At 43.2% G+C, this 25,258-nt stretch overlaps 1 long non-coding RNA gene across 5 annotated transcripts; it reads right to left on the bottom strand.

Annotated features, from left to right (window-relative positions):
- Nucleotides 1–282: 282 nt before the first annotated feature.
- Nucleotides 283–25,258, bottom strand: LOC125640547 (uncharacterized). Of its 5 annotated transcripts, none has more exons than XR_007357811.2 (6): nucleotides 24,740–25,258; nucleotides 20,646–20,735; nucleotides 20,076–20,169; nucleotides 2,507–2,677; nucleotides 1,752–1,835; nucleotides 283–482 (listed from the first exon to the last, which is right to left on the bottom strand). It is a non-coding gene; the product is annotated as an uncharacterized LOC125640547 (long non-coding RNA). The 5 variants fall into 5 exon arrangements; XR_007357809.2 differs by lacking the exon at nucleotides 1,752–1,835 and having other exon boundaries at nucleotides 24,740–24,816; nucleotides 24,926–25,258; XR_007357808.2 differs by lacking the exon at nucleotides 1,752–1,835.

Here is a 25,258-nt window from a genome sequence, read left to right as displayed (position 1 = left end):
AAATAATCAGTCCTTATATAAATTCTAAGAAGCTTGCTGCCTGTGAGCTTTAAAAATCCCAATTAAACCATTTTACCAAATTAAACAAACCTATGCTTTGAATCTAGTTAAGTACCTTAACACTGAAACCAAACTACCACCTAATGTCTGGGCCACAACCTCAGAGTCAATTAGAAACTACCTACCCGGACTTCAGTTACTATGGGGTCGCTAACCCTCTCCCACTCCACCAATGCCCCCAGCAAACGTATTATAAAACAAATTTTAACAGTACACTCTTGATAAGGAGAAGTTTAACAACTCTTGTTTACCAGAAAAGACAAATGACAATCTCAAGGCTCTCAGGACTTTTACACACAGAACACTCTTTAACAAGTGTCTTGAGACAATATTTAGAGCTGTTGAAACTTTTCTTTCTGATGCCTTCCTCATGTGGCTTCCCCATGCACATGTATACACACAGCCACACTCACTTCCACATCCTGAAAATAAAGAGAAAACAGTTGGGAAATCTCCAGCTAATAAAAACAAAAGATCTAAAATAGAGAGGAAAAAATAAGACCCAGGGTCACCAACGCTTTAGCTTTCTGTCTTCTAGACTTTTGTAGAGTTGGAGCTGGAATTGCAATCAAGGAGACAGATGGCAATGATATGCTAGCACAGCCCTAAGTTCTCATGAGCAGACAACCTTCAGGTACAGGGAGAAATGGTTCTAAAGCTGGCATGGCCTGTTTGTTGTCTGTCTTGGAGATTCTGATAAGTCTGCCTCCCCTCTAATGGCTTGTAGACCTGTAAGGGAAGGCTTCTCAAGGCCTTGATTCTTAAAGTTTATGAATTTTGCTCACTCCACTTCTCAGTGACTCCCTCTGAGATCTGCAGACAAATCAGGTGTGAGGCTCACTTTGGAGTTTGGAGCAATGCAACTTAGTTCAATCAAGTTTGAATAGGTCCTTGTTAGTGAGCACCAACTTGGAAAAAGTCCCAGGTAAGCAGGCAATTTAAAAAGTATTCAGTGTTTTACATATCAGTGAATGGTGGTCTAGATAATAAAAAAAAAATCAAGACACCTAAGACTACTTTTGAGTAAGCTAGCATAGTTTTATCTGGGTTATGGAAAGTTAAATATAACCCCCTATAAAAATAGCTAATGGGGGAAAAAACCTAGTATACCAACAAAACAAAATCAGGCCTTCAGCAAACTAAAAATAAATTCAGACTTATAATTTTTGTCATTGTCACTTTTTCCTCTGCTAATCTAAACCCAGACTAATCTTCTTCTTGGAAACAAGGTAATCATAGTAGTCTTTCTATTTTTGAACTGGTCTATTGGTCTAACAGCTTATCTTCTAAAATCCAAAATTTAGTAGAGAAAAGTTACTTTAAAGTTCATCAAGATTAAACCCATTTACCATATAAAATTTTAAATAAGGTGTGTGTATATACCCACACAAGGATAACTTACTTAGCATACTATAAGAAAGATAGGGTATAAAACAAAACCTTAATTAAGCAACTGCTTTAGCTGATCTGTTTTAGGGCTTTTTAATTTCAATTGTTTGGGACACAAGATTCAAATTAGTTTGATAGGGTTTATTAAATATCCTTAATGGCAAATAACAGTATAGAATATAAAAAGGCAAAAACTATATTGGACTAAGATTTGGCTACATGAATTAAAAAGTTGGTTGATAGGAACATTTGGTTTTCAGAATCTAATTATATAATAAAATAAAATAACACTCAATAATTACCTTGAAGGTAATTTTGTTTAGATTTTTGACCGAGTTCCTCAGAATAGGGCCTTACTTGTTTCAGTTGGTTCAGTTCTGGTGTTGCTAACACAACAGATGGAAAAACAATTCAAAGATAGATCACAAAACGATTTTGGTCAATTATTTACATGCCAATTCACTAAGGTCTCCTACCCAATAGATGTATAATAGTCAACCCTTTTAATCTATTTGCCTGTGAAAGATATGGCCCCAGGATCTGACTGACACTCCTAACTATCTAACATGAACTCTTACAGTTATGACAGACTGAGTGCAGTTCAAAACGCTTGTACACTTGGTCTCATTTTATGTCTATATCATCTAGAACTTGAAAGGTAGTAAGAAACCATAAACAATGGTAGACACAAGTACAGCGTTCTACAATCTTAGTTAACAATGGTAACTTGTTCAGTTTTAAAGCTACCTTAAAACAATCTTGATTGGAATCAGTTACAAAAAAAAAAGACACTTCTGTGACCATCTTTAAATATGTACACAAGCATCGACACTTCCCTACTAATTAAGTACCCAGTTTCAGGAAGTGGTCAATTGACTGATTTGTGTTATCACCCAAGGGAAAGTCTGTGTGTTACTTATCACCAGATCTTTGCTCAGCCACCAGCGTTCAGCTCAGTTATTGGTCACAAATGGAGTAAAGGACAGAGAAGTCTTTTCTCAGTGCACTAGCAGGCAACCCAGTACTAGAAAACAGAAAGGCAGTTAAAGTTGCGTACTTGAGATGGGTACTTGATGTCACCAGGAGGACTCCCAGGTGGATGGTCAAGGACCTCCGTCTTCTCCTTTCCAAGTGTCTCTGACTTTTGGGAAGCAATGTGCTGAAGGTCACAGGCTGTTTTATCCTGTTTCTGCTGGATGATCCAACTTGGTTCCTCTTCTTGGATGTCCTAGCAGGGACCAATCAGATGGTGACTGTGGCTCACCCCTGCAGCGCCTCCTCCTGGTAGTCCAGGAAATTAGTGTTTCCAGCCTCCAGAGTGCCCTCTGCAGGCCAGTGTCCCGCTTGCCACTGGGCCCCAAGTCCCTCCCGGACCCCGGTGCCCCTTTCACACTGGGCTGCTGCCCCCTGGCAGTACCCCCACAGATCTGGGTCTCCCCACCTGGGTAACCCCCACCCTCTATCCCCACCTCGCCTCAGTCTTTGGCTACTGCCAGTCACCATCTAGCCCCCGCTCCCTGGGGCGGACTCATCATTAACTGCCACTCATCATCGTCAAGGAGGGTCTGGACCTGCTGCTTCTGCCTACCCTTGGGCTGCCCTCTGCAACCCCAGTACCCTTTTCCTAGTCCTTCATCAAGGCCTGCAGCCTGGGGCTTTCTCAGGCCAGAGCTCCCCAGCTCCTCTGGCCTTTCCCCAGCCCCTCTGGCCTTTCCCCAGCCCTGCTCTACTTTAGGTACCCTGCTCAGCTCCCAGCAGTCAGACCCCTCCCTCTCAACATCTAGAGCAGTGGTTCCCAAACTTGTTCCACTGCTTGTGTAGGGACAGCCCCTGGCAGGCCGGCTCAGTTTGTTTACCTGCCGCGTCCGCAGGTTCGGCCGATCGCGGCTCCCAGTGGCCGCGGTTTGCTGCTCCAGGCCAATGGGGACTGCGGGAAGTGGTGCAGGCTGAGGGATGTACTGGCTGCCACTTCCAGCAGCTCCCATTGGCCTGGAGCAGCAAACCATGGCCACTGGGATCTGCGATCGGCCGAACCTGTGGACGCGGCAGGTAAACAAACCGGCCCATCAGGGGCTTTCCCCGCACAAGTGGCGGAACAAGTTTGGGAACCACTGCTCTAAAGAGAGACTGTCCTCCTGGCCCACTGCCCTCTTATAAATGCCAGCTGGACCCTGATTGGGGTGTGGCTGCAGCTGTTTCTCCCAATCAGCCAAGGCTTGCTGCTTTTCCTAGGAGCAACCCTCTCCCAGGGCTGATTTCAAGCCCTTCAGGGCAGGAGCGGGTGACCACCCAGCTACAGTGACCCGTGCTTCTTCCAAAGATTTGAAATGTCTATCCAAAATGAAAATAGTCCTCTCTCACCATCCCAACAGAAAACAAGATATCAGCTTTTGTATTCTTGCAACTGGGACTGAAATTTTCCAGTCTCTTTATGTAACACACCAGCCTGTGTAGGACCAGTTAGGCCATAACTGTTGGTACAACCATCTTGGGACATACCTTGAACACAGGCTGGTTTGCTCTGGTCAGCAATTTACCTCTGAAAATCACTTTCTGTGGGCTCTGTGCTGGCTCATGTTGCAGTGTCTCCATCAACCCTGCTAGCTGTCAAAATGTCCAGTTTAAAATTCCTATAATTGATAGAAAGTCCCTCCAAATTCTTTGATGCTCTTTAAACTTGTTTTAACAGTCCATTATATAATGCAAAGTCACTTCAAGAACTGTTCTGCAGCAAGCCCAAACAGCTATATAAATCTTCCATTTGTGTTCTCCTTGTTTTAACAATAATGGTAAGACCTTGGTATGTACAGCTGAGCTGAGTCCAGGCATTATTAACCAGTTACATTTCTGTTTATTCCACTCTGTGGTCAAGTGTCTTTATAAATACAGTATTTGGTTTCAGTTTTTTATTTACTGCCTCTTTCAACACAGACAAATTTACTAAATTGATAGCATAAGCATGCTTGATTGAAAACATTAGCCATACTACTTCACTTTATCAAAAATAAAGTCTTCTTTACCACCCCCTCACCAGGACTGCCCAAGAGGTAAACCCTGTCATTAAAGTTCACAATATATTGTCCAAAGCTGTATCACTTATAGCTGACTTCCCTTTTATACAAATTTTAATTAATATTGATTCCCATTTTAATAAGCATCTGGCACATCTAATAGCAACGTTAGATATTAATGTAATATGATTTTTAATTCCTTCATTCAAAGAGATTAAAGACAGGAAGTCTCTTTAGAAGCATCAGCAGTACACTCTTGCAAAAGACTGCAATAAACTCTGAGTTTTCTCAGACTTATTGAAGGAATCTGGTTGTTAGACCTTAGTTTTTTATTCTCTCAGTGCTCTGTTCTATATTTTCCAAAAGGCCTTGATACCTGTCAATTCTTAAAACAGTCATAACCCATAATTTTGAGGCCTTAGTTACTACAATGCATTGTGGCAATAATTAAGGCCCTGATCCTGCAAGCTGATCCATGCGAGCAGAGGCCCATCAAAAGTCAGTGTAGTTCCACCCAGGTGCAGATGCAGCTTGCAGATCAGTCTGCAGCATTGGGGATCTGCATTAGTAATTACATTGAAATATTAAATTAAATAATAAATGTTAAAATCCTCACTTATTGCAGCTTTGTAATTAGTAGAGATAGATTTATAGGAGATATGTGACAGGCTTAACCAGCATAAATGGAGAGCTGTCTCTACAAGATTTCACCTGAAAAAGCAAGGGAGGTTTTACATAATGTTTTTTAAATGTATTAATATGCCAAAGTATCTCATTGTTATTCTGATGTGTTCTCATAGCTGTGCAGAGAGGCATTGATTTTTAGCTGTGAAATGCAAATTTGGCTCACACTGCTCTGGTTGTTTTTTATAGATATTAAAATACTTGTGCAATGATATGCCTGACATTTTTGAACTGGGTCTTTAGATTTTAGTAATATTGATGTCTTATTGCTGCTACATACAATGTATGTAATCTTTCAAAGGCTTAGTGGACTAATCCTGCAAGGTACTGAGCACCCTCAACTCCCTGTCTTTTGTTTTTGTGAGAGTTAAAGGTTCTCAGCAACTCACAGGAAGGACTGAGCACACGTCTTGCATCCTGGATAGAACATATCTTGCAGGCTTGGGTACAATTTTAGCCTAATATATTTATTTTATTAATATTCTAAACAGAACTTTGTGATCATATGACCACACAGCCTTGTCACTAATAAAAACAAGATGTGCCAAGAAAATAAAGGCAGCATTTACTTGGTGGCTGCCTGAAGGAATATATATTTATATGTAGGGAGGTTTGAAATACATCTCTACCGTGATATAATCCGACCGATATATAACACTAATTCGGATATAACACGGTAAAGCAGCGCTCGGGGGGGGCAGGGCTGTGAACTCCGGTGGATCAAAGCAAGTTCAATATAACATGGTTTCACGGTTTAACGCAGTAAGATTTTTTGGCTCCTGAGGACAGCATTATATTGGGGTAGAGGTGTATGTCACATTTTACATAACCTACACTAATTTAATTTAGACTTAAGAACAAAGGTTTATTGTTATGGACCCTTGACCAAATCTCAGTGTGCTTTGCAAAAGACTACTTCTTTTTGGTGGCCACATCAAACACAGAAGACAGTTCACTGTTTACAGCTTGGTGGTCAGAATAAAATGGAAGTGTTAAATGCCAGGCGGCTGTACTTGAATCAGGGTGGTTGCTTCCATTTTCTGGGAGTCGATTGGCTGGTCTTGGGATAGAAAGTACAAGGAACAGGTAGCACGGGAAGGAAGAAAGACTGTCAGATCTGCCAGAAGAGGTACAGGCAGATCCAGGTATATGCCAATACAGAGAAGCCTGGCCTCACTTACACCTACAGCAAGGGCTTCTGGTTAGCCACTCAAAGGCCATAGAGAACATGGGCCGTTACTCTCACCTAGTGGTCCCAAGAGGATTGGTGCCTGAGATTCTGAAGGCGCTATATAGCAACAAGACTGTGGGACTTTTGGGGATAGAGAAGCTTATGCAAAGGGTTCAACATCAGCCTGGATGGGGTAGATCTGTTAAGGACTGGGTAAAGTCTTGCTATACCTGAGGGGCCCATAAGACAGCACATACTACACTCAGAGCACCCATGGCATGGTTGGAGAGGGTAGCTATGGATATTCTGGAACCTCTACCTCTCACTGAGAGGCAGTCACAGTCACTACTTCTTTGTGGGAGCCTATGACCACAATGAGAAGTAATCTGCTCAATCACTGCCTGACCACAAGGCATAGACTGTTGCTAAGGTATTACTTGAGCAGGTGTTAAGCAGATATACAAGGGGAGTGAGCTAGTTTGGGTCAGGGATCTCAGAAAGAAGAGGAGTTTGAGTGCCAAGTTACAACAGAAGTACAAGGGACTGTACAGGGTGGTCAAACGGGTATCTTAGGTACTCTATGAATTACCTCCTATCATGGAGATACACAACAACAGGCTAGAACCAAACCTGGGTCCTGACCCAGCTGAAGCAGGAACTGGGCAAGGATTAAGAAAACTCCAGTCAGTGAAGAAGTGGAGTCCCAGGGCAGCAAATAGGACATGGCCAGGGCAAGTACTGGCATATGTCCCACAGAGCAAGGTGTGGCCTTAACAGAGGGAACCAAGTCAGGCCACGAGACAGAATTGCGTGTGGTCACCCCAACAACAGAACCTTTCCCATTTACCTATGGATTACAGGCAAACACACATGATAAAACAAACACTCAAAGAACTGCACATTTCTGGACTGCATACAACCCCCCAGGTGTATTTCAGTCATTGCACTACACTTCACCCTCCCCATGGTAGTTTTACTGTTTACAAGTGACTCATTATGCTGTGGCATGGCTGCTTTGTATAGTGTGATGAACTAAAAGAAATAACAACCTTATACTGCCTTCCAACACCCCAGCACATCTTTGTAAGAATGTGCAAGCACCAAGTAAAAAAGTAATTTTAAATACTTAACTGCTATTTTTGCTTCCCGCTCTCCATTTTGACCTCTTCCACCCTCCTCCCACCCGCCAGGAGCAGCCCACTGTAGAACTGTCAGCAAAACCAGAAGAGGCAGAAGTAGCCCCAGAGCCTGGTAAGTTTGTTTCATGTTTCTTATTCATATAGGAGTGGAACAGATATCTGACTTATGACTCAATGCAAAATTTATTACAAGCTGCAGGTAGCAACATATATCTACCAATGGCAGAATGCACACCAGCATCTTGGTGTCACCTGCCCCACATCTGCCAGATGGGATTGTGGGATAGTGCTGGAGGACACAAGTCTGCGGGACCTGGGCTCAAGCTGTGTCCACACTACACTGTGAATGCAAGTCATAGTGGGACTCAGAACTACCCCTTGTGCTGGGTTCTAGGGCCTGGGCCCAGAAGGCTTACTGGCATGAGTCAGATTTCATAGAAGATTAGGGTTGGAAGAGACCTCAGGAGGTCGTCTAGTCCAACCCCTTCCTCAAAGTAGGACCAACCCCAAATAATCATCCCAGCCAGGGCTTTGTCAAGCCGGGCCTTAAAAACCTCTAAGGATGGAGATTCCACCACCTCCCTAGGTAACCCATTCTAGGGCTTCACCACCCTCCTAGTGAAATAGTTTTTCCTAATATCCAACCTACTGCAACTTGAGACCATTGCTCCTTGTTCTGTCATCGGCCACCACTGAGAATAGCCAAGCTCCATCCTCTTTGGAACCCCCCTTCTGGTAATTGAAGGCTGCCATCAAATCCCCCCTCACTCTTCTCTTCTACAGACTAAATAAACCCAGATCCCTCAGGCTCTCCTCGTAAATCATGAGTCCCAGCCCCCTAATAATTTTCGTTGCCCTCCACTGGACTCTCTCCAATTTGTCCACATCCTTTCTGTAGTGGGGGGCCCAAAACTGGACGCAATACTCCAGGTGTAGCCTCACTAGTGCTGAATAGAAGGGAATAATCACTTCCCTCAATCTGCTGGCAATGCTCCTACTAATGCAGCCCAATATGCCGTTAGCCTTCTTGGCAACAAGGGCACACTGACTCATATCCAGCTTCTTGTCCATTGTAATCCCCAGGTCCTTTTCTGCAGAACTGCCGCTTAGCCAGTCAGTCGCCAGCCTGTAGCAGTGCATGGGATTTTTCTGTCCTAAGAGCAGGATTCTGCACTTGTCCTTGTTGAACCTCATCAGATTTTTTTTGGCCCAGTCTTCCAATTTGTCTAGGTCACTCTGGACCCTATCCCTACCCTCCAGCATATCTACCTCTCCCCCCAGCTTAGTGTCATCTGTGAACTTACTGAGGGTGCAATCCAACCCATCATCCAGATGATTAATGAAGATGTTGAACAAAACCGGCCCCAGGACTGACTCCTGGGGCACTCCGTTTGATACTAGCTGCCAACTAGACATCGAGCTGTTGATCACTACTCATTGAGCCTGACGATCTAGCCAGCTTTCTATCCACCTTATAGTCCATTCATCCAATCCGTACTTCTTTAACTTGCTGGCAAGAATACTGTGGGAGATTGTAACAAAAGCTTTGCTACAGTCAAGGTATATCCCGTCCACTGCTTTCCTCATATTCGCAGAGTCAGTAATCTCATCATAGATGGCAATCAGGTTGGTCAGGCATGACTTGTCCTTGGTGAATCCATGTTGACTGTTCCTGATCACCTTCCTCTCCTCCATTTGTGTGTAGACAGAAGGAGACAGGGATTGGCTTGAGCCTGAGTCTGAGCCTGGGCTTACATTGCAATGTAGACAAACCCTAGGTGCTACTGTAACACAAATAATAGCAATAATATAGGACCCTCTGCAAATGTCAAAATAGGGGCCTTTACACTTGTCCCGGGATCATGAAAACTAACACCATATGAAGACCTGCTTTTAAGAGGGACACCTGGGAATTGAGTTTGACAAGGACTGCAGTGGCCTAAGCCTGACTTTGATAATACTCAGTTATGTTCCTCTGTGCTGCAAAAAATTTTTAAGTATCCCTCCTTTTAATCTGTTAATCAAGTATAGGGTTTATGTGTAGTACAAGGCACACTGGACCTTTACTTATTTAACTTTGAACTGTTTATTGAAATGGATTTAATTTGGAAGATGGGTTGCTAACCATTGCAAAGCAGTTCTTCATTAAATAAAAGTGAATAATGAGACTTCTGGAATGAGACCATGACTGCATGTTTCAAGGGGACCAAGGGGCTGGATTCAGGACTCCTGACTTCTACTTGTGGGCTCTGCCACTGATTTGGGCAAATCACTTAAGCTAACATTTTCAAAACTGATTTTTTGGCATCTTAGTTTTAGGGTACTTAAGACACCTAGCAGTCAATTTTCAGAGGTGCTTTAAGCCAGCAGCTCAAATTCAGCTGCCTTAAGAAAGCAGAGAAAAATGCCAAGTAGTACCAACCAAATTGTGGTGTGTGGAGATGGTCTAGCAATAGAAAAACATGTGTGCATGGCTGAGCTCATTGCAGCTGCAGAGCAGTAAACATGACCACCATTTTTCACATCTGTTCCAGGCACAGGACATTCCCTACTGGAAGATGAAGAATGATGTGGAGCTGGGGGATGTATTTGCTTCTAACTGAGCAGGGAATCAGCAGCCATTTTTCACATTCTCTTGCAATTCCATTTAGCTCAGCCTTGAGGATACAAGCAGTGGTTCTGCAGTTATAGCCGTGTTGGGTACAGGAAGAGAGACAAAGTGGGTGAGGTAATACCTCCATCCAATGCACTAAATGCCCCAATAACAACTATGTGGGTGAAACCAGACAATCACTCCACTCTTGAACTCACACAGGAAAATGCTAAAAGACAAAAAAAAACCCTATCACCTGTGGGTGAACACTTTTTTTTCAAAGCAATCACTCTGTCTGATCTATCAGTCCTCATAATCAAAGGAAACCTGCACAACACTTTCAAAAGATGAGCCTGGAAGCTTAAATTCATAACTCTGCTAAACACTAAAAATCATGGATTGAACAGAGAGACTGGATTTATGGCTTATTACAACAGTCTGTAAATATCCATTTTTGTTCTATGACTGCAGGTGTTAATGGCCCACTCTGGCTTGAATGATCCCTTACAATATGTGCTACTTACACTAAACTACTTACACTAAACAATCTGTTCCACCTTGCATTTTGCTGTGATGCTGGGAGTTCCTTTCCCAGACCTGAAGAAGGGTTCTGTGTGGCTCCAAAGCTTGTCTCTCTCACTAATAGAAGCTGATCCAATAAAAGATTTTACCCTACACACTTTGTTTTGATTGCAACTTTTTTTAAATGTTGCATTATATTATAACACAGAATAAGTCCTTTCAAAACAAAATCAAAATGCTTCATTCCAAAAAAGTCAAAATGGGACATCTCAACAATGTTGGAACTTTTCCCCCCTGGTTTTCTTCTAAAACTAAATTCTGGCAAAATCAAGCTGATTTTGCAAAGCATTTTGATTTCAACAGAACCACATGTTCTGACAGGATAGGGTTTCATCAGAATTTTTCGGACAATCTCTACTCCCCTCCCACCCCTCCTGTGTGCATGTGAACAATAGTAATATTACCCACACATGCCTCCTCTGGCCGTCACTGTCTCTCTGGTTCCTTCTCCCTTATCATATACAATGTGCTTGGAAAATGCTGCACAGGAGCCCTGGAGGACAGGGGCTCCTTGTACGCTTTCACCACCAATATACTCATACTGGGGCTGCCATTATTTGGCTCTAGAGAGCATTTATTTTGGCTGGGGGATGGGAGGAAATAGTATGATATTTTTATGGGAAAAGGTAAAAATGAGGCAGGACTTATGTTGAATAGCCAAATAAAAAGGTCTGTTAGAATAGATCATCTACTTCATTCTCCTGCTAGTGCAGGATTTTTTCCTGAAATACTTGACACAGTTAAAGATATGGGTATTCTCCACTCTTTCACTTCAGTTTTACACCAGTGTAACTCCATTGAAATGGATGGGATTATGCTGGTGTCAATCTTGGTAAAAGGGTGGAGAATCAGGTCCCTCCTGCATGGGCAGTGGGTATAATAGGCGGGGGGAGGCTGAGCCTCCCCAAACGACTTGGTGTGCCCTGCCCATGCTCCACCCCCAGGAGTGCCTGTGAGTTCCTGCTCTTTCGTGGCCCAGGCTGGGGCTTGGGCTGGACAGCCTGCCGCCAGAACTTGGGGCAGCTAGGGCTTGTGCCCACCTGGTGTTCCAGCTGGGGGTGCTGCGGTGCCGCCCGCCTGGCTGGGGTCAGGGGCACTGTGGTGGTGCCGCCTGTATCATAAATATAAAGGGAAGGGTAACCACCGTTAAAATCCCTCCTGGCCAGAGGAAAACCCTTTCACCTATAGAGGGTTAAGAAGCTAAGACAACCTCGCTGGCACCTGACCAAAATGACCAATGAGGAGACAAGATACTTTCAAAGCTGGAGGGGGGAGAAACAAAGGGTCTGTCTGTGTGATGCTTTTGCCGGGGACAGAATAGGAATGGAGTCTTAGAACTTAGTAAGTAATCTAGCTAGATATGCGTTAGATTCTGATTTCTTTAAATGGCTGAGAAAATAAGCTGTGCTGAATAGAATGAATATTCCTGTCTTTGTGACTTTTTGTAACTTAAGGTTTTGCCTAGAGGGATTCTCTGTGTTTTGAATCTAATTACCCTGTAAGGTATTTACCATCCTCATTTTTACAGAGGTGATTCTTTTTACTTCTATTAAAATTCTTCTTTTAAGAAACTGATTGCTTTTTCCTTGTTCTTAAGATCCAAGGGTTTGGGTCTGTGGTCACCTATGCAAATTGGTGAGGATTTTTGTCAAGCCTTCCCCAGGAAGTGGGGTGCAAGGTTTTGGTGAGGATTTTGGGAGGAAAGACGTTTCCAAACGGCTCTTTCCCAATAATAAACCCGGTTAGACGTTTGGTGGTGGCAGCAATAAAGTCCAAGGGCAAAAGGTAAAATAGTTTGTACCTTGGGGAAGTTTTAACCTAAGCTGGTAAAAGTAAGCTTAGGAGGTTTTCATGCAGGTCCCCACATCTGTACCCTAGAGTTCAGAGTGGGGAAGGAACCTTGACAGCCTGCCTGGTGCTCCAGGGCTGGGGGTGCTGGTCTGGGACAGGGGATCCAGGGGCTGTGGTGGGGCTTGGCCACTCTGGGCTCCAGCGGGGGAGGGTCAAAACAGGAGGAGAGGGGCTTTGGGTGGAGGGGGAGAGAGCTAGCCTTCCCCAACTGCTGGTTCACCTGCTGCCCATGCCCTCCTGTCTTGAATGTGCCAAGAAAGTAAAGAAGAGGTTAAACGTAAATTTGACAAGAGTCAAGCTGCACACAGTCACCTTTCTCTTGCTTTCTCTAAAGACTATGGTTACAGAGCACTTATCACAAACAGCAGGAAGTTCGCACTGTCTTGCAGTTCCCACCTACCCTCCCCCTCCAATTTCCTCTTTGAAATGGTGTTGCACTAATTACAAGATTTTCATTTGAAAATGAATGTGCACTTAGAGAATATGAATTAAAAGAAATGCTAACCCCAAGATAGGGAAATTTACATCAACCAGATGAACTGATGGGGAAAAAGAATACCCCAAAGTGCACAGAGACACACAGGGTTATTGTACCTGTGTTTGAAGAGGTGGAGGTACCAAGAAAATAAACTGACTTTTTTCCAGCGAGATATTTCCTTGACATATTTGCACCGGGTGTTGCAGATCTCTCAAAGTTTAAAGCACTCAGAACTAAAAGGCGTACAAAGAAACACTGGAATACAAACTCCCCTTTTCTTCCTTTCTCAGTCCCAACAGTCTATGTAAGGGATTTGGAATCCTGCTACCTGTCCACAAGTGAATCACGCCTTAAAGTCAATAGGAATTGTGCATGTGAAGGTCCTCCAGAAACAAGTCCAGTTGTTATACTGTACTTTTTAAAAACCTGAGTGCCCAAAAAGCTCTTCGACTTTCACCCACCCACACACGCAAATTCAGTGTTTCCCTTACAGAAATAATGGAAATAGATTTGATGGTTGCTTTGTCAGCTCAGCTGTTAGTCCCGAGATGACTGGCATTAACAACTGCCTGAATGGTTTGCCTGTAATTAAGAGTCCTCTGCAAACACTGAAACAAATGCCCTTCCTTTTTTCACAAGACCATGAAAACTGCAAACAACACTTTAAGATCCTCTTCTGGTGGGAATTATAGTCCTCCTACAGTCACAGGGTCACGTGTGCCCAGGGATAGCCTAGCCAGCTGCATTTAAAAAACAAACAAACTTGAATCTCACACATTAAATCTCTGAACAACACTAAAATAAATACATGTTGCCTGCATGCCCATTTCCTCTAGAAGAGCAATTTATGTAGCCATACATTTCTCAGCAATTATATGTTGCATCCTAACAATAATCTTGGGCAGATGAGAGGTTGTTTTTTTTTTTAACTCCTCCATATGTGTTTGTTTTGTCAGCTCAGATGATCTCTGACTCATAGGGAACTATATGAACGGCATGCATTCCTCTGTCTAATCTATTTTTCATAGGTTAGTGTGGGAAGGGGACTTTTAGGCAAATAGGTTGACGTAAAAGGCACTGAAATGGGGTTACGAAAAGGAAACTAAATAGGCAGTACGATGACAAGCTTGAGAGAAGGGTATGGGACTGTATGAGGACATGAGGGTAGAGGATGAAGATTCCCCTCTAAAAACGTATCTAGGGCTTGATTCTGATCTCACTGTTATAAACCAGGAATACCCCACTGAAATTGGTGAAGTTACATAGGTATAAGGGAGATCAAAATGAAGACTGTACTGTGTCACTGAGAAGGACAAAGTAGGCCTTTCTCCAGATGAATTTTCTACTTTTGTGTCTTGTGTGAGCTTGTGGAGAAGGGATAGAACAAGTTAGATGTACATAATGAAAAATTAGAAACAAGTGGTGATGTGTACTTTTTTGAGGCCTACAGTCCTTATGCAACATTTCTGCCAGGAGGATAATAGCAGAAAAAAGAGTTGGGTTCAATATTTTTAGGATCCTTCTTCACAAACAACTAAACTGGCTTAAACCCACACCTAGAAATCTGGGAAAACTAAATGCACCCTTCCCGAATGCCCTTCACAGGCTGAACTGCCACAAGTATTCCAAGACTGTGTCCAAACAAGGAAATCCTTATTATGAGAAATGGACATTCATAAACTTGTGAAAACACAAGGATGGGGCCTCAGGGAGAAGGGGCAGCACAGGGGGCAGGGCCACAGTTCAGGCACCTGTGTGCATTCCACCCCGCCCCCCTCACACACACACTTTTAGGGACCATCTGCCACTTCTGCTTTGAGGACTTTACATGTGTGTGGAACAGATTATATAGCATAATCACTGATGAAGTGAGCTGTAGCTCACGAAAGCTCATGCTCAAATAAATTGGTTAGTCTCTAAGGTGCCACAAGTACTCCTTTTCTTTTTGCGAATACAGACTAACACGGCTGTTCCTCTGAAACATAGCATAAGTAGTTAGCACACATTGTAAGGGACTATTCAAGGTAGAGTGGCCCATTAACACCTCTGCAGTCACAGGACAAAAAGAGGGGCTTAGTGCATTAGAGATTGTTGAAATAAGCCATAACTCTCAGTATGGCACTCTATACATGGCCCAGTCGCCCCTAGGGGGACAAAGCAACACACTGAGTGGGTTACACATATTTTAGATAACTATAGTAAAATCCCCAGAAAACCTACAACCTGACTATTTCATGAACACATCATGAAGACCATACCTAAAATGCAATGGGGAAATCACCTATACGTTTTAAAATATAATGCCTGATCCTGCAAGTATTACTCATGTGAGCAATCCTTTTTCATGGGATCATGGGCGGCAGGTGGATCTCCCCCTTCGGGAGGCTAGTCCTGCAGCCCCGTCCCTTCCGCACGAGGCCCTACCCCCACGTGGCCAAAGCTCTGAGGCCCCCCTCCACCCATCTGCCTCTTGTGGCCAGAGAAGGCCTGGGCCGGCTGGAACCCCAGACTGCCACTCCACCCCCCGTGCTGCCAGAGGAGCCCCGGGCCAGCCCCAGCTGGCCAACCAACCCGAGCCCCAGCCCAAGCAGCCCCAGCCTAGTGTCCCACGGCAGCAGCTGCAGGCCTATTATACCCGCTGCCCGTGTGCGGGAGTGCTCCCACTGACATCATGGGGACTCTTTGTGCAAGTAAAGATTACCGGTGTGAGGAAGGTTAACAGAAAAGGACCTTGAAAGGGGCTCAATTCTACAGGGGGATGAGCACTCTGAACCCAATTCAGTTAAGCACATGTTGAAATGCTTTACTGGAACAGGGTCAGAGTGCTCAGGACCTTGAAGGATTAAATCCAAACTGTATATAAATAGTAAAGTACAGTACAAAACACATGGAGCTGCTGTCAGAGAAAGAATTTATACAAACAGCTCACCCACACGATTAAAGTGGAAATATTGATATGTGATGTAACATAGCTCACATTCTGCCTGTAATTACTGAGCACTATTAAATCACACTGGATCAATAAAATCTTCACTATCACAAGAAAAAAAAATCCATTTACTTAATCAACTCAGATTTCAGAATAACTAAATGCAGAAGAAATACTTACATTTCCCTTTGGACATTTTTCCCTGTATGCCAAGACCTTTGTATTCAACTTTGCCAGTAAATTTTTTTACTATAATTTGTTACATTTTGAATTTTATATCTTAATATATTACATAAATGATGCCATCATGAGGCATTATCAATCAGTGACATTATAATTCAACTATAAGTAATCAGTTTTAGATTAATAAAAGTTCCTGCTCTTTTAGCAAAAACTTTCAAATGGTTATACTTCCAACATAGTGCTTTACTACTGAATACTCCCCCTAGTGGTAATGAAACTGCTACAGTTGTAAGCACTATGTTTGGCAGTAAGTATTTGCAGGATCCCTCCCCTAGTAATTAAATTAAAAATTCAGGATGAAATATGCAAGCCAACCACATTTTAGAAAACAAATGTCAGTTTGTGCAGAATGGAATGCAATGACAGTCATGACACATTTAAAATGTTTCTTTAAAAATAAGATGCAAAGAGTAAGTATTTTCTTCTGATAATAGTTTGGGGGCCAAATTCTTTGCTAAACTGCATTCTTTGTAAATCCATTGACTTCATCCTCATTGATTTCAAAAGGGATTTTCAGAATGTAGGTGTAGAATTTGGCCCCAATGTCTGAATGACATTAGATCAGTGGAGATTTCATAAACCAAATAGTTACACAATTTAACCTATTACACACCAGTTATGTCACTAGCTTGAGGTTCATTAGCAATTGTTATCATGTTGACAAACTCAAACTAATCTCTGATACTTCTTTGGTTCTTGATTGTAATTATTTAATATCCTGACAATTAGGGCTGTCAATTAATCACAGTTAACTCATGTGATTAACTCAAAAAATTAATCGTGATTAAAAAAATTAATCACGATTAATCGCACTGTTAAACAATAGAATACCAATTGAAATTTATTAAATATTTTGGATGTTTTTCTACATTTTCAAATATATTGGTTTCTATTACAACACAGAATACAGTATACAGTACTCACTTTATATTATTTTTATTACAAATATTTTCACTGTAAAAATTATTTAAAAATAGTATTTTTCAACTCACCTCATACAAGTACTGTAGTGCAATATCTTTATTGTGAAAGTTTAACCTACAAATGTAGATTTTTCTTTTGTTACATTACTGCACTCAAAAACAAAACAATGTAAAACTTTAGAGCCTACAACTCCACTCAGTCCTACTTCTTGTTCAGCCAATCGCTAAGACAAACAAGTTTGTTTACATTTATGGGAGGTACTGCTGCCTGCTTCTTATTTACAATGTCACCTGAAAGTGAGAACAGGCATTTGCATGGCACTTTTGTAGCCAGCGTTGCAAGGTATTTACGTTCCAGATATGCTAAACATTCGTATGCCCCTTCATTCTTCGGCCACCATTCCAGAGGACATGCTTCCATGTTGATGACACTCATTAAAAAAATAATGCGTTCATTAAATTTGTGACTGAACTCCTTGGGGGAGAATTTTATGTCTCCTGTTCTGTTTTACCAACATTCTGGCATATATTTCATGTTATAGCAGTCTCGAATGATGACCCAGCACATCTTCATTTTAAGAACACTTTCACAGCAGATTTGACAAAACGCAAAGAAGGTACCAATGTGAGATTTCTAAAAATAGCTACAGCACTCAACCCAAGTTTTAAGAATCTGAAGTGCCATTCAAAATCTGAGAGGGACGAGGTGTGGAGCATGCTTTCAGAAATCTTAAAAGAGCAACACTCAGATGCAGAAACTACAGAACCTAAAACACCAAAAAAGAAAAATCAACCTTCTGCTGGTGGCATCTGACTCAGATGATGAAAATGAACATGCTGTCGGTCCACTCTACTTTGAATCGTTATTGAGTAGAACTGATCATCAGCATGGGCATATGTCCTCTGGAATTGTGTTGAAGCATGAAGGGACATATGAATCTTTAGCGCATCTGGCAAGTAAATATCTTGTGACGCTGGCTACAACAGTGCCATGGAAATGCCTGTTCTCACTTTCAGGTGACATTGTAAACAAGAAGCAGGCCGCATTATCTCCTGCGAATTGTAACCAAACTTGTTTGTCTGAGTGATTAGCTGAAGTAGGACTGATTGGACTTGTAGGCGCTAAAGTTTTACATTGTTTTATTTTTGAATGCAGGTTTTTTTTTCAGATAATTCTAAATTTATACGTTCAACTTTCATTATAAAGAGATTGCACTACAGTACTTGTCATGGGGGAATTGAAAAATACTATTTTTTTTAACTGTGCAAATATTTATAATAAAAAGTAAATATAAAGTGAGCACTATACACTTCGTATTCTGTGTTGTAATTGAAATCAATATATTTGAAAATGTAGAAAACATCCAAAAATATTTAAATATATGGGATTCTATTATTGTTTAACTGTGCGATTAATCACATGATTAATTGTGATTCATTTTTTTAATCGCTTGACAACCCTAGTGACAATATGTGTCCCATTCTGTGCCTGGAAATTAGTTTAAAAAATACACACACTGGGGCCCCAGCTAGACATTGTAGTTCTATGGTACAGAAAAACCTTTTACTATATTATTCTCTGTTGTCACAATGTGACATTAGAAATGTCTCCACAACTATAGACAAGACATTTTTCACGCCAGCAGAGTTTCTGAATTGACTTCACATTTGCTGATTGCCTGCACATACAAGCGACAGTAATACAGGCAGTAGATCATGGTCTTTGGAATTTGTTCAAATCTATTTGGGCTTCTCCTGTGAGCCATGAAAAGGATTCTTTCAAACAGAACCACATGGGAAAACAACGGTGCGGAAAACTTCTGATATTGTCATGCAGTGGGAGACAACAGCTGGGTATTATGAAGAGGCCACAGCTGTTTGTTACTCTTTTAAATTGGTTTTCTTCACTTGAAGTTCAATATTTATTTGTACCAGTTTGAATTTTTTAAAATTAAATATATCTGTGTAGCTTTTATTTTCTGCTCTTTATGCACCTAATTCTGCACCATTCAAATCATGGTATTTGCTCCTTTTGCGCTCACTTTGCATTGGTGTAAATGACTACCCAAAAGCATAAGGCAGTGGAGAATCAGGGCCTAGGTCTTACGCCTGAGCATTGCCCATTGGTTTCAATAGGAATTGTGAGTGCTTAGCAACACACTTGAGGATCAGGCCCTAACTACTTCTTTTTTTAAAGATTTCTTTTAGTGCAGACAATTCCAAAATCTTTCTCAATGTCCTAATTTCTTATTGTTCTATGATATTATCAGAAGCAGCCAGAAAGGGATTTGGGTGCAGATCCTTAGCTGGCATAAAATATCATAGTTTCACTGTAGTCAGTGGAGCTATGACAATTTACACCAGCTGAGGATCTGCCCTTTGGTCTTTTTCTCCCCTGTGACTAGCGAGGCATTTTCTGCTAAGATGTATATTCTAATATACAGTGCTACATTATCAGTAATGAATGTAAAATCTGGTGGGATGCAGGGAGCCTATGGAATCCCATCTGTCAATGTCAGTAGAAATGAATGTGCTGTTGGGGAAGAATTTCCAGCTACGGTTTTATGTTGGCCATACTGGTTTCTACTTTGTTGTTCTTGGCCTCATTATTTGGTACCCTTCTTTATGCCACAGTTGGCGCCCTTTTCCAAAAGTGCAGGAAAATGGGAGAGTCAGGTGACTCAAAGTCTGCCTAGTAACAATTAAGTTACTTAAAGGGTATTCATCCACTCTTCAGGGCTACTCGCCACTTGCTGCTTGTTGCCTCAGAGCTGCCAGAGGTAGTAGCCTGACTGGGACCTCTACTTCTGAGCTGAGGAGCAGTCCAGTGGCCCACACAATAGCACAGCTGCTAGAAACCCCCAAGACAGACCAGGTCTGCAGAACTTGAACTTATTCCATCCGGACCTCACACACACATGCATCTGTAATCATCAACTGTAGGTTCGCATACTACACACATGACCATGGGTCAAGAGTGGAAGACAGAAGATAGAAGATCAGCGAAAGACCAACGACTTACCTGTTCACCTGCGTGGTTCCTGAGTCTCCCAAGTTCCTGATCCTGCGCCCTGTCAGCTTGATTCCTGCTTTCCTTGGGGTCTGCCTATCTTCTCCTGTCAACGAGACATGGTAGTGTGGTTACTCTCATTACTCTTATTGTGGATCCCTCTTTTCTGTAAGGGCCTTTGGGGTTCTGGCTTTATGCCATATTCCATCCATTGACAACCGAGCCTGTTTTGTACTATTTTAGTTAAGTTGAGGGTCCTTGTTTACTTGTACACATGTATTCAGTTAATAAACCCACTTACTTGCATCTTACCAACCAGTCATGTCTTGTCTCACCACCTAAATGGGCCGATGACTAGATGTGGGTGGGGGTTGAGAACCTGAATTTAGCCCCTTCTGAGGTCAACACACAGTTCCAGGGCTGACTGATTTGGTCCAAGGGCTAACAGTATACATATACAATTAATCAGTTGATACCCATTAAGAGGAGCTGCTCTGTCAGTTGACAGAGGAAGCTTAGATGTCCAGGTCTACTTGTAAAATAGAGGAGTCCAGAATATAAGTTTGATATTACCTCACCCACCTTGTCTCTTTCTAAATCTGAGGACAGAAATGGTGTTTTTATAGTCTGGAAATCCCAGCAGGAAACAACCCTCAGATAGGAAACTTTATTCTGTGAAGGGGAAAGAGGTGCGTCACTCAGGGAAATACTCTGCCCACAGTGGTTTCTTTAGATCTCCTGTTAATAAATACATTGCACATTATTTCAGCCTGGAAAGCCAAACATTACTGCACAAATTGTGTCATCCTAAGAACAGGGAACAGAAAAAAGAATGCTTCCAGAAGAAGGAGCTTCGGCCAGAGGGTTTACAATGAACAGAATATTTTAGATAGTTATTAAAGACCAAAATCTAGAAAGGGTTGAGTGGAAAAGGAAGACATCTATAAGTTGTAGCAACTCACCCATCCCCAACATGTGCTAAAATTTGCCTAAGGCTATGTCACTCTGCCACATAATTTATGCTGCTCAGAGGTGTGAATAAAACACTCAGTGACATAAGTTACACCAACATAAGTGCATGAGTGAGAGCTATGTCAGCGAGAGCGTCTCCTGCCAACACAGCTTCTGCTGCTTGTGGAAGTGGTTTTATCATGTTGACAGGAGAGCTCTCTCTTGTTGGCATAGAGCACAGGTGGGCAAACTACAGCCCGCTGGCCACACCTGGCCTGCGGGACCATCCTGCCCAGCCCCATAGCTTCCGGCCGGGGAGACTAGCCCCTGGACCCTCCCCTGCTGTCCCCCCTCCCCCGCAGCCTCAGCTCACCGCACCACCAGCGTTCTGGGCAGCGGGGCTGCGAGCTCCTGCCGAGCAGAGTGGCAGCGTGTCTCGCTCCAGCTGGGCAGATAAGGGGTGGGGGGTCCCGGGGGGCAGTCAGGGGACAGGGAGCAGGGGGTGGTTGGATGGGGCGGAGGTTCTGCGGGGGGGGAAGTCAGAGGATGGGGAATGAGGGGGGTGGATAGAAGAGGGGGGCCTGTCGGGGGGCCTATCAGGGGGCCGGAGTGTGGATAGGGGTTGGAGGACTGGGAGCAGGGGGGTTGGATGGGGGTGGGGTCCCGGGGGGCAGTTAGGGGTGGGGGATCCCAGGAGGGGGCAATCAGGGGACAAGGAACAGGGGGGTTTGGACGGGTTGTAGATTCTGAGGGGGCAGTCAGGAGGCTAAAAGTGGGAGGGGGCGGATAGGGGGTGGGGGCCAGGCTGTTTGGGGAGGCACAGCCTTCCCTACCTGGCCCTCCATACAGTTTTGCAACCCCAATGTGGCCCTCAGGCCAAAAAGTTTGCCCACCTCTGGCACAGAGTGTCTTCACCACACCCACTTCAGCAGTGCCGCTTTAATGATGCAGCTGCATCACTGCAGTGCTGTACATGTAGAAATGCCCTAAGAAGGTTTGGAAGCTTTTGCTGGAGCAGGAGGCAGCCCTTGCTCTAAAACAAATGTGGAGAAAGTGATGAAAGCAAAAGCAGAATATAAATGAATGTGCAATGAGAATACAGATTAGCATCTGTAAAGCTCAGGCCCATCGAGGATTGTTGTGAAATATATGCAAAAATAAACATATTCCTAAAAAAGTCTGAATCAAGGCAGGGTTGCCAGACAAAGGATGTCTATTCACCTGTGTGCCTCAGTTCACATGGGGGGAGGAATAGCTCAGTGGTTTGAGCATTGGCCTGCTAAACCCAGGGTTGTGAGCTCAATCCTTGAGGGGGCCATTTAAGGATCTGGGGCAAAAATTGCAGATTGGTCCTGCTTTGAGCAGGGGGTTGGACTAGATGACCTCCTGAGATCCCTTCCAACCCTGATATACTATGATACATGTAAATTAAGCATTGTAAGCCAATACAATGGAAGCTCTGTTTACAGGTGAAGTCAGCACACCAGGGAATAAACCCAGGGTGGCAGTGTGAGGGGATCATGCTAACTCTGGGGACAAACAATGGATTTTGGGGGAATATATGAAGAAAGTGAAAGGACACTTATTTACCCTGCATCTGAGGAAATAAGTGGCCAGTGTGATTACATTTGTGAAAATGGGATCCCAACCAGCCTTGGTTGGAAACACTTCAAGAAGGCTTTGGGTAAGAATAGACTGCTTTAGACGGATGGTTAGTCCAGGGGTTCTCAAACTTCATTGGTCTGCGATCCTCTTCTGACAACAAAAATTACTACACAACCCCAGGAAGGGGGACCAAAGCCCAAGCCCCACCACCTTGGGCAGGGGGACAAAGCCAAAGCTCAAGGGCTTCAGCCCCAGGCGAGGGAGAGTGTAATCTGATCCCCACTACCCAGGGCTGAAGCTTCCACCCCAGCAAGTCTAATGCTACCCCCAGTGACCCCATTAAAATGGGGTTGCGACCCACTTTGGGGTCCCAACCCACAGTTTGAGAACCGCTGGGTTAGCCTATTAAAATTATGTTTTGTCTCCAAAAAGAGTGTATGGATTTTGTTTTATGTAATTTTTCTGTTTCCATTATTCTTACTCACTATTTCTTAAATCTTAAACTTTGATAATAAACGTATGATTGTTTTCACTATAAATATATCTCAGTGCTGTGATGGTATATAAGAACTGATCCTCAGATGAATCAAACAGTCTGGTGTGTGCACTTTCCTCTTGGAGATAGCAAAACTGTGGTATCCAGTGATGGGCTGGATATCACAGGAGAATGCTTCAAAGGGACTCAAGGACTAGGGTACACCTATTGTTAACCTGCAAAGCAAAGTAAGAGATCAGAGGACATTGTTTGGGTGGCTAAGAGACCGGAGGTATCATGGAGCTGACACCTAGTTAAGCACCAGCAAGCCTCTCTCTCTCTCCTTGGAGACTGGTGGATAACAAGGTGACTCACAGTCCTGGGCACCCCAAGAAATCATCACACGAGACTATCTGCAACTTTTTTTGCAAGACCTAGTATAATACCCTTTCCCTTAGCCAGGTGTCTGACTGGTTATTAGGGCCCACAAGGGCTAGTGCTTACCAAGGCCTAGCTACTGAAGCATCTTCAGAGCTTGCCTCTGAGTCACAGTAGAACTGGCACTGTTAAGTGTTTGTTGTACTCCAGTACTGAGCAACCCCCCCAATAATTACATCTACTTCCTAGCTCTCACTTATAGGCAATCTACAAAGAGGGGGGAAATGTGTTTGTTCCCTTTTTTGTTAATTTATGATTTGTGAAGGCCTTCCCCCTCCCCCAAAACAGAATGTATATGTGTGTGGTGGAGTTGGGTTCTTCTTATTTTTTAGATTAATAGTTTAAGTCTTTTCTACCTTGGAAGACATGATTTATGGTCAAGCTACAGCCCCTTTATTCTGGTTCCGCCAGAGCAAATGTACTATAAACCTGGTGAATCTAGCCCTTGGGGTATTCCCCCAATATTAAGAGAGTCCCCATGTGACATAGAGCTGATATACAACAGGCTACGTTCTGCCACCCTCCTTATTTCTGTGTAGAGAGGAAAGAGAACACCCAGGAGGACGTAGAACACAACTGTTGCATCTGGCTCCAAAATCCATTCACTAAGAAGCAGAGAAGACATTGCAGTTTAGGGGTAGTGGAGATGGTCAGACTTGTGCTATTTGCTGGAGCTGAAGTGGGCAATGTCATTTTTTTCCTTTAATTTCCACAGATCAGTTAAAACTTGTCTACACTAAGGATACAAAGTACAATTTGCACTGTAGAAAGCTGCAATGGTGCACATTAGACAGCATATTTCAGGTGCACCATGTTCACATGCAGCAATTCCTGCAACTGCTGTGGACCGTTGCACCTATCCCACTATTGTAGGGCACACCTGACTGTAATTCCTCCTGCTGGATTAGGATGATGTTGCAGTACTCCCTGCCTCAGTTTCCTTTATCCGGGAGCCAATAATTCCATTTCTGGCATACTTGATTCAATAATACTCTCCTTATGACTTGGTTATTACAAAAATCCTACAAAATCCTGCAAAAAGTCCCAAATAAATAAAAGGTACTTCTAGCTCTCAGGGTTACTTTGAAGCATGCCCTTTACACTCTGTGCCCAGTCCCCTCATTTTCTCTCAGTCTTTAAATCTCTCCTCATGGCAGGAGCCCCAGTTCTCCTCCTGGATCTAGGCAGCGCAAACAATTATTATCACCTATCTTGCTTCCTGAAGTTGGGTGGCAATTTCTCTCTGTGTATCTTCTCCGTATGGCAGTAGGCCCAGGTCTTCTCCTGGTGGTAGGTAATTCAAACAATTAATTATCCACCTCCTTATCAGGAGTCGCCAGCTCTTTTCCTGGGGCTGGGTTGCAATTTATTTCTCTCTGCTGGCCCCACTTACTCCTTAGGCTCAGAGGATTCGGCTGCCTTCTCCTACTGGTCTCCTCCTTGCTAAGTCAGGGCCTGCACACTGCATGAGCTTTCTTATGCCTTACAATATCTGCAGGCATCTGACTCACTATGTAGGAGGAGACCAGCATGCTGGCCCCTCCCTTCTCCCTACTCATTCCTTACTGCCGTGTTTCCCAATCGGTGTGCAGCAGATTTTTTTGAAAAGCTACACTTGAGAACAAAGAAACAGTCCCTTGCATTTTAATGAGTGGCGGAGCCGGACTGCATTCTGTACTTTTGCACTCCGGGACGAGGCCCCTCTCAAATATTATGCGTATGTCAC

This window comes from Caretta caretta, chromosome 1 (genome assembly GCF_965140235.1).
Source record: "Caretta caretta isolate rCarCar2 chromosome 1, rCarCar1.hap1, whole genome shotgun sequence".
Lineage (NCBI taxonomy): Eukaryota > Metazoa > Chordata > Testudines > Cheloniidae > Caretta > Caretta caretta.
This window is presented reverse-complemented; position numbering and strand designations above follow the sequence as displayed.